A 15153-nucleotide genomic window follows, 5' to 3' on the forward strand; every position below is an offset into this window, starting at 1 on the left:
ACACCACTACACTGCCCTAAACCCTTAAACACCAGCCCCAGCACAACCCCGTACACTGCCCGAACACCACTGCACTGCTCTAAACCCTAAAACAACAGTCCCAGCATGACCCCCTACACTACCCGAACACCACTGCACTTCCGAAACCCTGAAACACCAGCCCCAGCACGATCCCCTACACTGCCCAAACACCACTGCACTGCCCTAAACCCTGAAACACCAGCCCCAGCACGACCCCCTACTCTGCCCAAACACCCCTGCCCTGCCCTAAAACCCTTTAAACACCACCTCCACCACGACCCACTACACTGCCCGAACACCACTGCACTGCCCTAAACCCTAAAACACCATCCCCATCAAGACCCCCTACACTGCCCGAACACCACTGCTCAGCACTAAACCCTGAAACACCACTCCCAGTACATCCCCTTACACTGCCCGAACACCACTGCACTGCCCAAAACCCTGAAACACCACCCCCTGCACGACCCCCTAGAGTGCCCGAGCACCACTGCTCTGCCCAAAATCCTGAAACACCATCACCAGCACGACACCCTAAACTGCCCGAACACCACTGCTCTGCCCTAAACCCTGAAGCACCACCACCAGCATGACACCCTACACTTCCCGAACACCACTGCACTGCCCTAAACCCTGAAACAAAAGCCCCAGCATGACACCGTAAACAGCCCGAACACCAGTGCTCCGCCCTAAACCCTGAAACAATAACCCCAGCACGACCCCCTACACTGTCCGAACACCACTGCACTGCCCTAAAACCTGAAACACCACCCCCAGTACGTCCCCCTACACTGCCTGAAAACAACTGCACTGCCCTAAAGCCTGAAACACCACCCCCTGCACGACCCCCTACTCTGCCCGAACACCACTGCACCGACCTAAACCCTGAAACACCAGCCCCAGCACAACCCCCTACACTGCCTGAACACCACAGCACCGACCTAAACCCTGAAACACCAGCCCCAGCAAGACCCCCTACACTGCCCGAACACCACTGCCCTAAACCCTGAAACAGCACCCCCTGCATGACCCCCTACTCTGCCCGAACACCACTGCACTGCCCTAAACCCTGAAACACCACCCCCTGCATGACCCCCTAGACTGCCCGAACACCACTGCTCTGCCCTAAACCCTAAAACACCACCCCCAGCACGTCCCCCTACAATGCCCGAACACCACTGCACTGCCCTAAACCCTGAATCACCAGCCCCAGCACAACCCCGTACACTGCCTGAACACCACTGCACTGCTCTAAACCCTAAAACACCAGTCCCAGCGCGACCCCCTACACTGCCCGAACACCACTGCACTTCCGTAACCCTGAAACACCAGCCCCAGCTTGACCCCCTACACTGCCTGAACACCACTGCACTGCCCTAAACCCTGAAACACCAGCCCTAGCAAGATCCCCTACACTGCCCGAACACCACTGCACTGCCATAACCCCTGAATCACCACCCCCAGCACGACCCCTACACTGCCTGAACACCACTGCACTGCCCTAAACCCAGCATCACCACCCCCAGCATGACCCCTACACTGCCCAAACATCACTGCACTGCCCTAAACCCTGAAACACCACCCCCAGCATGACCCCTACACTGCCTGAACACCACTGCACTGCCCTAAACCCTGAAACACCAGCCCTAGCAAGATCCCCTACACTGCCCGAACACCACTGCACTGCCATAACCCCTGAATCACCACCCCCAGCACGACCCCTACACAGCCTGAACACCACTGCACTGCCCTAAACCCAGAATCACCACCCCCAGCACGACCCCTACACTGCCCGAACATCACTGCACTGCCCTAAACCCTGGAACACCACTCCCAGCATGACCCCCTACACTGCCCGAACACCACTGCTCTGCCCTAAACCCTGAAACACCACCCCCAGAATGTCCCCCTACACTGGCCGAACACCACTGCTCTGCCCTAAACCCTGAAACACCAGCCCCAGCACGTCCCCCTACACTGCCCGAACACCACTGCTCTGCCCTAAATCCTTAAACACCAGCACCAGCACCAGCACGAGACCCTAAACTGCCAGAACACCACTGCTCTGTCCTAAACCATGAAACACCTCCCCCAGCATGACACCTTACACTGCCCGAACACCACTGCATTTCCCTAAACCCTGAAACACGAACCCCAGCACGACCCTCTACGCTGCCCGAACACCATTGTACTGCACTAAACACTCAAACACCAGTCCCAGCACGACCCCCTACACTGCCCGAACACCACTGCACTGACATAACATTGAAACACCATCCCCAGTAAGATCCCCTACAGTCTCGAACACCACTGCACCGCCCTAAGCCCTGAAACACCACCCACTGCATGACCCCATTACCTGCCCGAATACCACTGCCCTGCCCTAAATCCCTGAAACACCATCTCCACCACGACCCACTACACTGCTATTACACCATTGCACTGCCCTAAACCCTGAAACACCATCACCAGCAAGACCCCCAACACTGCCCGAACACCGCTGCTCAGCACTAAACCCTGAAACACCCCCCCAGTACATCCCCCTACACTGCCCGAACACCATTGCTCTACACTAAAACCTGAAAATCCAGCACTACCACCTACACTGCCTGAACACCACTGCTCTGCCCTAAACCCTGAAACCCCACCCCCAGCACGACCCCCTATACTTCCCGAACACCACTGCACTGCCCTAAACCCTGAAACACCAGCCCCAGCAAGACCCCCAACACTGCCCGAACACCACTGCACTGCCCTAAACCCTGAAACACCACCCCCAGCATGCCCCCCTACACTGCCAAAACACCACTGCACTGCCCTAAATCCTGAAACACCAGCCCTAGCAAGATCCCCTACACTGCCCAAACACCACTGCACTGCCCTAAACCCTGAATCACCACCCCCAGCACGACCCCTACACTGCCCGAACACCACTGCTCTGCCCTAAACCCTGAAACACCACCCCCAGCACGTCCCCTACACTGCCCAAACACCACTGCACTGCCCTAAACCCTGAAACACCAGCCCTAGCACGACCCCTACACTACCCGAACACCACTGCACTGCCCTAAAACCTGAAACACCAGCCCCACCATGACCCCCTATACTAACCGAACACAACTGCACTGCCCTAAACACTGAAACACCAGCCCCAGCACGACCCCCTACACTGCTCGAACACCACTGCACTGCCATAAACACTGAAACCCCAGCCCCAGTACGACACCCTACACTGCCCGAACCTCACTGCATAGCCCTAAACCCAGAAACACTACCTCCACCACGACCCCCTACACTGCTCTCACACCACTGCACTGCCCTAAACCCTGAAACACCATCCCCAGTATGTCCCCCTACACTGCCGAACACCACTGCACTGCCCTAAACCCTGAATCGCCAGCCCCAGCATGACCCCCTACACTGCCTGTACACCACTGCACTGCCCTATACACTGAATCACCAGCCCCAGCATGACCCCCTACACTGCCGGAACACCACTGCACTGCCCTAAACCCTGATACACCACCCCCAATACGTCCCCCTACACTGCCCGAACACCACTGCTCTGCCCTAAACCCTGAAACACCAACCCGAGCATGACACCCTTCACTGCCTGCACACCACTGCACTGCCCTAAACCCTGGAACACCCCCTCCAGCATGACCCCCTACACTGCCCGAAAACTACTGCACTGCCCTAAACCCTGAAACAACAGCCCCAGCAAGACCCCCTACACTGTCCAAACACCACTGCCTTAAACCCTGAAACACCAGCCCTAGCAAGATCCCCTACACTGCCCGAACACCACTGCACTGCCCTAAACCCTGAATCACCACCCCCAGCAGGACACCTTCACTGTCTGAACACCACTGCACTGCCCTAAACACTGAATCACCCCCTCATCACGATCCCTACACTGCCAGAACACCACTGCACTGCCCTAACCCTGAAACACCACTCCCAGCATGACCCCCTACACTGCTCGAACACCTCTGCTCTGCCCTAAACCCTGAAGAACCACCCCCAGAATGTCCCCCTACACTGGCCGAACACCACTGCTCTGCCCTAAACCCTGAAACACCAGCCCCAGCACGTCCCCCTACACTGCCCGAACACCACTGCTCTGCCCTAAATCACCAGCACGAGACCCTAAACTGCCCGAACACCACTGCTCTGCCCTAAACCCTGAAACACCACCCCCAGCATGACACCTTACACTGCCCGAATACCACTGCACTGCCCTAAACCCTGAAACACGAGCCCGAGCACGACCCTCTACGCTGCCCGAACACCACTGTACTGCCATAAACCCTCAAACACCAGTCCCAGCATGACCCCATACACAGCCCTCACACCACTGCACTGACGTAACACTGAAACACCAGCCCCAGTACGATCCCCTACACTCCACGAACACCACTGCACTGCCCTAAACCCTGAAAAACCACCCCCTGCACGACCCCCTTACCTGCCCGAACACCACTGCCATGCCCTAAAACCCTGAACACCACCTCCACCATGACCCACTACACTGCTAGAACACCATTGCATTGCCCTAAACCCTGAACCACCATCACCAGCACTACCACCTACACTGCCCGAACACCACTGCTCTGCCCTAAACCCTGAAACCCCACCACAGCACGACCCCCTATACTGCCCGAACACCTCTGCACTGCAATAAACCCTGAAACACCAGCCCCAGCAAGACCCCCTACACTGGCCGAACACCACTGCTCTGCCCTAAACCCTGAAACACCAGCCCCAGCACGTCCCCCTACACTGCCCGAACACCACTGCTCTGCCCTAAATCCTGAAACACCAGCACCAGCACGACACCCTAATCTGCCCGAACACCACTGCTCTGCCCTAAACCCTGAAACACCAGCCCCAGCACGTCCCCCTACACTGCCCGAACACCACTGCTCTGCCCTAAATCCGGAAACACCAGCCCCAGCAAGACCCCCTACACTGGCCGAACACCACTGCTCTGCCCTAAACCCTGAAACACCAGCCCCAGCACGTCCCCCTACACTGCCCGAACACCACTGCTCTGCCCTAAATCCTGAAACACCAGCACCAGCACGACACCCTAATCTGCCCGAACACCACTGCTCTGCCCTAAACCCTGAAACACCAGCCCCAGCACGTCCCCCTACACTGCCCGAACACCACTGCTCTGCCCTAAATCTGGAAAAACCAGCACCAGCACGACACCCCAATGTGCCCGAACACCACTGCTCTGCCCTACACCCTGAAACACCACCCCGAGCATGACACCCTACACTGCCCGAACACCACTGCACTGCCCTAAACCCTGAAACACAAGCCCCAGCACGACACCCTAAACTGCCCGAAAACCACTGCACTGCCCTAAACCCTGAAACACCAGCCCCAGCACGACCCCCTACACTGCCCGAACACCACTGCACTGCCCTAAACCCTGAAACACCAGCCCCAGCACAACTCCCTACACTGCCCGAACACCACTGCACTGCCCTAAACCCTTTAACACCATCCCCAGCAAGACCCCCAACACTGCCCGAACACCACTGCTCAGCACTAAACCCTGAAACACCACCCCCAGCACGACCCCCTACACTGCCCTCACACCACTGCACTGACGTAACACTGAAACACCAGCCCCAGTACGATCCCCTACACTCCACGAACACCACTGCACTGCCCTAAACCCTGAAAAACCACCCCCTACACGACCCCCTTACCTGCCCGAACACCACTGCCATGCCCTAAAACCCTTAACACCACCTCCACCTCCACCATGACCCACTACACTGCTAGAACACCATTGCACTGCCCTAAACCCTGAACCACCATCACCAGCAAGACCCCCTACACTGCCCGAACACCACTGCTCTACACTAAAACCTGAAAAACCAGCACTACCACCTACACTGCCCGAACACCACTGCTCTGCCCTAAACCCTGAAACCCCACCACAGCATGACCCCCTATACTGCCCGAACTCCTCTGCACTGTAATAAACCCTGAAACACCAGCCCCTGCAAGACCCCCTACACTGGCCGAACACCACTGCTCTGCCCTAAACCCTGAAACAGCAGCCCCAGCACGTCCCCCTACACTGCCCAAACACCACTGCTCTGCCCTAAATCCTGAAACACCAGTACCAGCACGACACCCTAATCTGCCCGAACACCACTGCTCTGCCCTAAACCCTGAAACACCAGCCCCAGCACGTCCCCCTACACTGCCCGAACACCACTGCTCTGCCCTAAATCCAGAAAAACCAGCACCAGCACGACACCCTAATCTGCCCGAACACCACTGCTCTGCCCTACACCCTGAAACACCACCCCGAGCACGACACCCTACACTGCCCGATCACAACTGCACTGCCCTAAACCCTGAAACACAAGCCCCAGCACGACACCCTAAACTGCCCGAAAACCACTGCACTGCCCTAAACCCTGAAACACCATCCCCAGTACGTCCCCCTACACTGCCGAACACCACTGCACTGCCCTAAACCCTGAATTGCCATCCCCAGCATGACCCCCTACACGGCCCGTACACCACTGCACTGCCCTAAACACTGAATCACCAGCCCCAGCATGACCCCCTACACTGCCCAAACACCACTGCACTGCCCTAAACCCTGAAACACCACCCCAATACGTCCCCCTACACTGCCCGAACACCACTGCTCTGCCCTAAACCCTGAAACACCAACCCGAGCATGACCCCCTACACTGCCTGCACACCACTGCACTGCCCTAAACCCTGGAACACCACCTCCAGCATGACCCCCTACACTGCCCAAAAACTACTGCACTGCCCCAAACCCTGAAACAACAGCCCCAGCAAGACCCCCTACACTGTTCAAACACCACTGCCTTAAACCCTGAAACACCAGCCCTAGCAAGATCCCCTACATTGCACTGCCCTAAACCCTGAAACACCACTCCCAGCATGACCCCCTACACTGCTCGAACACCACTGCTCTGCCCTAAACCCTGAAAAACCACCCCCAGAATGTCCCCCTACACTGGCCGAACACCACTGCTCTGCCCTAAACTCTGAAACACCAGCCCCAGCACGTACCCCTACACTGCCCAAACAACACTGCTCTGCCCTAAATCCTGAATCACCAGCACGAGACCCTAAACTGCCCGAACACCACTGCTCTGCCCTAAACCCTGAAACACCATACCGAGCATGACACCTTACACTGCCCGAATACCACTGCACTGCCCTCAACCCTGAAACACGAGCCCCAGCACGACCCTCTACGCTGCCCGAACACCACTGTACAGCCCTAAACCCTCAAACACCAGTTCCAGCATGACCCCCTACACTGCCCTCACACCACTGCACTGACATAACACTGAAACACCAGCCCCAGTACGATACCCTACACTCCACGAACACCACTGCACTGCCCTAAACCCTGAAACACCACCCCCTGCACGACCCCCTTACCTGCCCGAACAACACTGCCATGCCCTAAAACCATGAACACCACCTCCACCATGACCCACTACACTGCTAGAACACCATTGCACTGCCCTAAACCCTGAAACACCATCACCAGCAAGACCCCCTACACTGCCCGAACACCACTGCTCTACACTAAAACCTGAGAAACCAGCACTACCACCTACACTGCCCGAACACCACTACTCTGCCCTAAACCCTGAAACCCCACCCCAGCACGACCCCCTATACTGCCCGAACACCTCTGCACTGCCCTAAACCCTGAAACACCAGCCCCAGCAAGACCCCCTACACTGGCCGAACACCACTGCTCTGCCCTAAACCCTGAAACACCAGCCCCAGCACGTCCCCCTACACTGCCCGAACACCACTGGTCTGCCCTAAATCCGGAAAAACCAGCACCAGCACGACACCCTAATCTGCCCGAACACCACTGCTCTGCCCTACACCCTGAAACACCACCCCGGCACGACACCCTACACTTCCCGAACACCACTGCACTGCCCTAAACCCTGAAACACAAGCCCCAGCACGACACCCTAAACTGCCCGAAAACCACTGCACTGCCCTAAACCCTGAAACACCGGCCCCAGCACGACCCCTACACTGCCCGAACACCACTGCACTGCCCTAAACCTTGAAACACCAGCCCCAGCACAACTCCCTACACTGCCCGAACACCACTGCACTGCCCTAAACCCTTTAACACCATCCCCAGCAAGACCACCAACACTGCCCGAACACCACTGCTCAGCACTAAACCCTGAAACACCAACCCCAGTACGTCCCCCTACACAGCCCGAACACCACTGCTCTACACTAAAATCTGAAAATCCAGCACTACCACCTACGCTGCCCGAACACCACTGCTCTGCCTAAACCCTGAAACCCCACCCCCAGCATGACCCCTATAGTGCCGGAACACCACTGCACTGCCCTAAACCCTGAAACACCAGCCCCAGCAAGACCCCCAACACTGCCCGAACACCACTGCACTGCCCTAAACCCTGAAACACCACCGCCAGCATGACCCCCTACACTGCCGAAACACCACTTCACCGCCCTAAACCCTTAAACACCAGCCCTAGCAAGATCCCCTACACTGCCCAAACACCACTGCACTGCCCTAAACCCTGAATCACCACCCCCAGCATGACCCCTACACTGCCCGAACACCACTGCTCTGCCCTAAACCCTGAAACACCACCCCCTGCACGTCCCCTACACTGCCCGAACACAACTGCACTGCCCTAAACCCTGAAACACCAGCCCCAGCATGACCCCTACACTACCTGAACACCACTGCACTGCCCTAAACCCTGAAACACCAGCCCCACCATGACCCCCTATACTACCCGAACACAACTGCACTGCCCTAAACACTGAAACACCAGCCCCAGCATGACCCCCTACACTGCTCGAACACCACTGCACTGCCCTAAACACTGAAACCCCAGCCCCAGCACGACACCCTACACTGCCCGAACCTCACTGCATAGCCCTAAACCCTGAAACACCACCTCCACCACGACCCCCTACACTGCTCTCACACCACTGCACTGCCCTAAACCCTGAAACACCATCCCCTGTACGTCCCCCTACACTGCCGAACACCACTGCACTGCCCTAAACCCTGAATCGCCAGCCCCAGCATGACCCCCTACACGGCCCGTACACCACTGCACTGCCCTAAACACTGAATCACCAGCCCCAGCATGACCCCCTACACTGCCCGAACACCACTGCACTGCCCTAAACCCTGAAACACCACCCCCAATACGTCCCCCTACACTGCCCGAACACCACTGCTCTGCCCTAAACCCTGAAACACCAACCCGAGCATGACACCCTACACTGCCTGCACACCACTGCACTGCCCTAAACCCTGGAATACCACCTCTAGCATGACCCCCTACACTGCCCGAAAACTACTGCACTGCCCTAAACCCTGAAACAAAAGCCCCAGCAAGACCCCCTACACTGTCCAAACACCACTGCCTTAAACCCTGAAACACCAGCCCTAGCAAGATCCCCTAAACTGCCCGAACACCACTGCACTGCCCTAAACCGTGAATCACCACCCCCAGCACGACCCCTACACTGTCTGAACACCACTGCACTGCCCTAAACCCTAAATCATCCCCCTCATCACGATCTCTACACTGCCTGAACACCACTGCACTGCCCTAAACGCTGAAACACCACTCCCAGCATGACCCCCTACACTGCTCGAACACCACTGCTCTGCCCTAAACCCTGAAAAACCACCCCCAGAATGTCCCCCTACACTGGCCGAACACCACTGTTCTGCCCTAAACCCTGAAACACCAGCCCCAGCACGTCCCCCTACACTGCCCGAACACAGCTGCACTGCCCTAAACCCTCAAACACCAGTCCCAGCATGACCCCCTACACTGCCCGAACACCACTGCACTGACATAACACTGAAACACCAGCCCCAGCACGATCCCCTACACTCCCCAAAAACCACTGCACTGCCCTAAACCCTGAAACACCACCCCCTGCAGTTCCCCCTTACCTGCCCAAACACCACTGCCCTGCGCTAAAACCCTGAAACACCACCTCCACCACGACCCACTACACTACTAGAACACCACTGCACTGCTCTAAACCCTGAAACACTATCACCAGCAAGACCCCCAACACTGCCCGAACACCACTGCTCAGCACTAAACCCTGAAACACCACCCCCAGTACATCGCCCTACTCTGCCCGAACAAAACTGCTCTACACTAAAACCTGAAAAACCAGCACTACCACCTACACTGCCCGAACACCACTGCTCTGCCCTAAACCCTGAAACCCCACCCCAGCACGACCCCCTATACTGCCCGAACACCACTCCACTGCCCTAAACCCTGAAACACCAGCCCCAGCATGACCCCTACACTGCCTGAACACCACTGCTCTGCCATAATGCCTGAAAGACCACCCCCAGCACATCCCCCTACTCTGGCCGAACACCACTGCTCTGCCCTAAACCCTGAAACACCAGCCCTGGCTCGACCCCCTACACTGCCCGAACACCATTGCTCTGCCCTAAATCCTGAAACACCAGCACCAGCAAGACACCCTAATCTGCCCGAACACCACTGCTCTGCCCTAAATCCTGAAACACCACCCCCAGTACGACTCCCTACACTGCCCGAACAAAACTACACTGCCCTAAACCCTGAAACACAAGCCCCAGCACGACCCCTACACTGCCCGAACACCACTGCTCTGCCCTAATGCCTGAAAGACCACCCCCAGCACATCCCCCTACTCTGGCTAAACACCACTGCTCTGCCCTAATCCCTGAAACACCAGCCCTAGTTCGTCCCCCTACACTGCCCGAACACCATTGCTCTGCCCTAAATCCTGAAACACCAGCACCAGCACGACACCCTAATCTGCCCGAACACCACTGCTCTGCCCTAAATCCTGAAACACCACCCCCAGTACGACTCCCTACACTGCCCGAACAAAACTACACTGCCCCAAACCCTGAAACACAAGCCCCAGCACGACACTCTAAACTGCCTGAAAACCACTGCACTGCCCTAAACCCTGAAACACCAGCCCCAGCCCGACCCCCTACACTGCCCGAACACCACTGCACTGCCCTAAATCCCGAAACAACCGGCCCCAGCACAACTCCCGACACTGCCCGAACACCACTGCACTGCCCTAAATCCTGAAACACCATCCCCAGCAAGACCCCCAACACTGCCCGAACACCACTGCTCAGCACTAAACCCTGAAACACCACTCCCAGTACGTCCCCCTACACTGCCCGAACACCACTGCTCTACACTAAAACCTGAAAAACCAGCACTACCACCTACACTGCCCGAACACCACTGCTCTGCCTAAACCCTGAAACCCCACCCCCAGCATGAACCCTATAGTGCCCGAACACCACTGCACTGCCCTAAACCCTGAAACACCAGCCCCAGCAAGACCCCCAACACTGCCCGAACACCACTGCACTGCCCTAAACCCTGAAACACCACCCCCAGCATGCCCCCCTACACTGCCGAAACACCACTGCACTGCCCTAAATCCTGAAACACCAGCCCTAGCAAGATCCCCTACACTGCCCAAACACCACTGCACTGCCCTAAACCCTGAATCACCACCCCCAGCACGACCCCTACACTGCCCGAACACCACTGCTCTGCCCTAAACCCTGAAACACCACCCCCAGCACGTCCCCTACACTGCCCAAACACCACTGCACTGCCCTAAACCCTGAAACACCAGCCCTAGCACGACCCCTACACTACCCGAACACCACTGCACTGCCCTAAAACCTGAAACACCAGCCCCACCATGACCCCCTATACTAACCGAACACAACTGCACTGCCCTAAACACTGAAACACCAGCCCCAGCACGACCCCCTACACTGCTCGAACACCACTGCACTGCCATAAACACTGAAACCCCAGCCCCAGTACGACACCCTACACTGCCCGAACCTCACTGCATAGCCCTAAACCCAGAAACACCACCTCCACCACGACCCCCTACACTGCTCTCACACCACTGCACTGCCCTAAACCCTGAAACACCATCCCCAGTACGTCCCCCTACACTGCCGAACACCACTGCACTGCCCTAAACCCTGAATCGCCAGCCCCAGCATGACCCCCTACACTGCCTGTACACCACTGCACTGCCCTATACACTGAATCACCAGCCCCAGCATGACCCCCTACACTGCCGGAACACCACTGTACTGCCCTAAACCCTGAAACACCACCCCCAATACGTCCCCCTACACTGCCCGAACACCACTGCTCTGCCCTAAACCCTGAAACACCAACCCGAGCATGACACCCTACACTGCCTGCACACCACTGCACTGCCCTAAACCCTGGAACACCACCTCCAGCATGACCCCCTACACTGCCCGAAAACTACTGCACTGCCCTAAACCCTGAAACAACAGCCCCAGCAAGACCCCCTACACTGTCCAAACACCACTGCCTTAAACCCTGAAACACCAGCCCTAGCAAGATCCCCTACACTGCCCGAACACCACTGCACTGCCCTAAACCCTGAATCACCACCCCCAGCACGACACCTTCACTGTCTGAACACCACTGCACTGCCCTAAACACTGAATCACCCCCTCATCACGATCCCTACACTGCCAGAACACCACTGCACTGCCCTAACCCTGAAACACCACTCCCAGCATGACCCCCTACACTGCTCGAACACCTCTGCTCTGCCCTAAACCCTGAAGAACCACCCCCAGAATGTCCCCCTACACTGGCCGAACACCACTGCTCTGCCCTAAACCCTGAAACACCAGCCCCAGCACGTCCCCCTACACTGCCCGAACACCACTGCTCTGCCCTAAATCCTGAATCACCAGCACGAGACCCTAAACTGCCCGAACACCACTGCTCTGCCCTAAACCCTGAAACACCACCCCCAGCATGACACCTTACACTGCCGGAATACCACTGCACTGCCCTAAACCCTGAAACACGAGCCCGAGCACGACCCTCTACGCTGCCCGAACACCACTGGACTGCCATAAACCCTCAAACACCAGTCCCAGCATGACCCCCTACACAGCCCTCACACCACTGCACTGACGTAACACTGAAACACCAGCCCCAGTACGATCCCCTACACTCCACAAACACCACTGCACTGCCCTAAACCCTGAAAAACCACCCCCTGCACGACCCCCTTACCTGCCCGAACACCACTGCCATGCCCTAAAACCCTGAACACCACCTCCACCATGACCCACTACACTGCTAGAACACCATTGCATTGCCCTAAACCCTGAACCACCATCACCAGCAAGACCCCCTACACTGCCCGAACACCACTGCTCTACACTAAAACCTGAAAAACAGCACTACCACCTACACTGCCCGAACACCACTGCTCTGCCCTAAACCCTGAAACCCCACCACAGCACGACCCCCTATACTGCCCGAACACCTCTGCACTGCAATAAACCCTGAAACACCAGCCCCAGCAAGACCCCCTACACTGGCCGAACACCACTGCTCTGCCCTACACCCTGAAACACCAGCCCCAGCACGTCCCCCTACACTGCCCGAACACCACTGCTCTGCCCTAAATCCTGAAACACCAGCACCAGCACGACACCCTAATCTGCCCGAACACCACTGCTCTGCCCTAAACCCTGAAACACCAGCCCCAGCACGTCCCCCTACACTGCCCGAACACCACTGCTCTGCCCTAAATCCGGAAAAACCAGCACCAGCACGACACCCCAATGTGCCCGAACACCACTGCTCTGCCCTACACCCTGAAACACCACCCCGAGCATGACACCCTACACTGCCCGAACACCACTGCACTGCCCTAAACCCTGAAACACAAGCCCCAGCACGACACCCTAAACTGCCCGAAAACCACTGCACTGCCCTAAACCCTGAAACACCAGCCCCAGCACGACCCCCTACACTGCCCGAACACCACTGCACTGCCCTAAACCCTGAAACACCAGCCCCAGCACAACTCCCTACACTGCCCGAACACCACTGCACTGCCCTAAACCCTTTAACACCATCCCCAGCAAGACCCCCAACACTGCCCGAACACCACTGCTCAGCACTAAACCCTGAAACACCACCCCCAGCACGACCCCCTACACTGCCCTCACACCACTGCACTGACGTAACACTGAAACACCAGCCCCAGTACGATCCCCTACACTCCACGAACACCACTGCACTGCCCTAAACCCTGAAAAACCACCCCCTGCACGACCCCCTTACCTGCCCGAACACCACTGCCATGCCCTAAAACCCTGAACATCACCTCCACCATGACCCACTACACTGCTAGAACACCATTGCACTGCCCTAAACCCTGAACCACCATCACCAGCAAGACCCCCAACACTGCCCGAACACCACTGCTCTACACTAAAACCTGAAAAACCAGCACTACCACCTACACTGCCCGAACACCACTGCTCTGCCCTAAACCCTGAAACCCCACCACAGCATGACCCCCTATACTGCCCGAACACCTCTGCACTGTAATAAACCCTGAAACACCAGCCCCAGCAAGACCCCCTACACTGGCCGAACACCACTGCTCTGCCCTAAACCCTGAAACAGCAGCCCCAGCACGTCCCCCTACACTGCCCAAACACCACTGCTCTGCCCTAAATCCTGAAACACCAGTACCAGCACGACACCCTAATCTGCCCGAACACCACTGCTCTGCCCTAAACCCTGAAACACCAGCCCCAGCACGTCCCCCTACACTGTCCGAACACCACTGCTCTGCCCTAAATCCGGAAAAACCAGCACCAGCACGACACCCTAATCTGCCCGAACACCACTGCTCTGCCCTACACCCTGAAACACCACCCCGAGCACGACACCCTACACTGCCCGATCACAACTGCACTGCCCTAAACCCTGAAACACAAGCCCCAGCACGACCCCCTACACTGCCCGAACACCACTGCACTGCCCTAAACCCTGAAACACCAGCCCCAGCACAACTCCCTACACTGCCCGAACACCACTGCACTGCCCTAAACCCTTTAACACCATCCCCAGCAAGACCCCCAACACTGCCCGAACACCACTGCTCAGCACTAAACCCAGAAACACCACCCCCAGTACGTCCCCCTACATG

The sequence above is a fragment of the Triturus cristatus genome, chromosome 1_1 (genome assembly GCF_964204655.1).
Source record: "Triturus cristatus chromosome 1_1, aTriCri1.1, whole genome shotgun sequence".
In the NCBI taxonomy this organism is placed as follows: Eukaryota; Metazoa; Chordata; class Amphibia; order Caudata; family Salamandridae; genus Triturus; species Triturus cristatus.